We start from the raw sequence: 2286 nt of genomic DNA, 5'->3' as shown, positions 1-2286 counted from the left end.
GTGGAAGCACCTGCCATGACTGGCAGTGCATCCATTTGTAGACCAGTTAGCAAATGCAGACTGTCCTCTTAGGACGAGGATGGTATCACGTGAAATTAGTGACTGCTGGTGCACAGGCAAAGCTGTGTGACAGAGCAGTGCAAACCCTGGATATGACTGAAATGCAGCTGTCTAACCTCACTGGGAGAGAGGAGAGAGGACAGACTTGCTCGGCCCTGTCCACTTTCCCAGCACAAGGACATTTCTCAAGGAAACAGAGATTTACAGAGCAAAGCCTGAATGAACCCTGTTATGCAGCCCCAAAGAGAAAGAGCGGGCTGATTTCCACTAGTTTCAGCAGCAACACTCAAGAATAAATCCAGCAAAGAACAGGCCTCTAAATTCCTACGGGGGCTACACTGCAGTAGCACCTAGGAGTCCCGATCCTGGAGCAAAGCTTAATAGCGGCACGCGCTGTGCAAACCCTGATTAGAAGAGGGAAACAATGAACTGCCATTCTGCAACAGATGCCTGCCTTTGCCCGACTAGGAGAAAGGAGGACGGCTATTATTTCATCTTTGCTTAAAGGAAGAAAGCAAACCCAATAATACAATATCTGGGAAGGCAGAGCCAATGGATCCCTCCGAGATGACACTGGCACTATTGTGAGTTGATGCGTGCACAGCTGGGCAGCAGGGAGGGCTTATCTCCAGCAAGTCTTCAGCAAACACAGGGGACACATGGCAGCAGGCCGTGCGGACAGATCAGAGCAGCCTGCCGGGAAGATTAGAGCACCGCCCTGCTCTCTCAGAAATCCCCCGCTGCTGTAAATGCCTCTGCCTTCCTCCTAGGAAAGACGTATAAAGCAAGGACCCTCTTCCCTCCATCCTCAGAGGAGCTCCCGTCTCACAGTGTCTCAGAGCCTCGTCTCTTCCCGGTGTCTCCTGGATCCCAGGCAAGCTGCAGCCATGAAGACCCCCTGCCTTCTCTTTGCCCTGGTGCTCCTGGTTCTCCACGTCCAGGCCATGCCCAATCCGGTGGGTGAGAAGGATCCCGAGAAGGAAGCAGACATCTGGGATGAGGTGAAGGATGATGCTGGGGAAGAGGAAGGCGATGTGGAAGCTGAAGGTAGGATGCAAGGGCTGGGGGTGTCCATGGCACGGGAGCTTGCATAAGGAAGGGACATCGGTGCGGACGGGGAGAGCAGGCGTGAAGGCAGTATCAAGGGGTGGAGGCAGCCCTGGCTGCTGGGATTTTAACCAAGGGATGCATTTGGTTTTCGTGTCCCTTCCAGAAAGCTCTGCCCATGTCTGCTGAAATGCTGCGAGTCATGTGCTTTGGTTTTATAGCATTATATAGATGTCACGGTTTCAGTAGCAAACAGGTGGCCAGTCAGCACCTGGCATATCTGTGGTCATTGCCTGTCCTCCTGTCACCCTCCCTCTTGTGCTGAAATTCCCGTACTTGGAATAGAGGAACATAAAGTCACAGTCACATTTTCTGTTTGTGCAGGTGCCGAAGGAGAAAACAGCCCCATGATATGCGGCTTTTCAGGCGGTTCTTGCCGTACAAGTTGCTCTAGCAATGAAGTGATGGCTGGCAAGTGTTACGGCAGCTATCTTTGCTGTGTACCCAGATAAAAGTCCTGATGAGGGACAGTGGAGACATCCAGACAGAGGCTTCAATGCAATACCTGCCTCAGATAGAGCCACATCAATGAGCTCTCACGTCCTCTTCATTTTATTAAATCTTAACCTGGTGGTGATATCACTGACTGTATTTGGCTTTATTTCTGTCTTGCCTGGGGTGAATGCTTGGGATATGGACAGCCAAGGGAAACCTTGTCCATATGGGGTAACCAGAGGCGACCCTCACCCCTCTTGCTGCATTCCCAGGAACCATGGGCTCCATCCCTCCCCTGACCTCCCCACAAACCCCTTTCCCACCCTGGGCAAACAAAGGACTCCTCGCTGGTTTGCCAGGTGAGCGCAGCAGGAAACTTGAAGGTGCCCACCATTTCTTCTGCAGAGGGTCTGGAAATGCTGCTCCCAAGGGGATGGGTCTCCATGCTGCTGCCCTGGTGCACTGAGGAGCGGTGGGCCCTGATGCTTCAGAGAAACCCTCCTTTCCGGGTGTGAGAGATGTAGTGCACGAGTGGGCTGGCTGTGCTGTGCTTGGGAAGAGCGCTGTGGACGTGGTACAGCCATGCCCTTCTTCCTCTGGCTCTTCTCCACAACCACCTCCTTTCCTCCCCAACCCATCTCCCTGCTCTTTCTGCACAACTCTGTCATGGCTCTCACCCCATCC

The 2286-nt window shown here is 53.1% G+C and overlaps 1 long non-coding RNA gene across 1 annotated transcript; it reads left to right on the top strand.

Annotated features, from left to right (window-relative positions):
* The first annotated feature begins 876 nt into the window (after positions 1 to 876).
* Positions 877 to 1746, top strand: LOC112551920. The gene is made up of 2 exons (XR_003096264.1): positions 877 to 1107; positions 1492 to 1746. It is a non-coding gene; the product is annotated as an uncharacterized LOC112551920 (long non-coding RNA).
* The last annotated feature ends 540 nt before the right edge of the window (positions 1747 to 2286 follow it).

This window comes from Alligator sinensis, unplaced genomic scaffold, assembly GCF_000455745.1.
Source record: "Alligator sinensis unplaced genomic scaffold, ASM45574v1 scaffold687_1, whole genome shotgun sequence".
NCBI classification, from domain to species: domain Eukaryota; kingdom Metazoa; phylum Chordata; order Crocodylia; family Alligatoridae; genus Alligator; species Alligator sinensis.
This window is presented reverse-complemented; position numbering and strand designations above follow the sequence as displayed.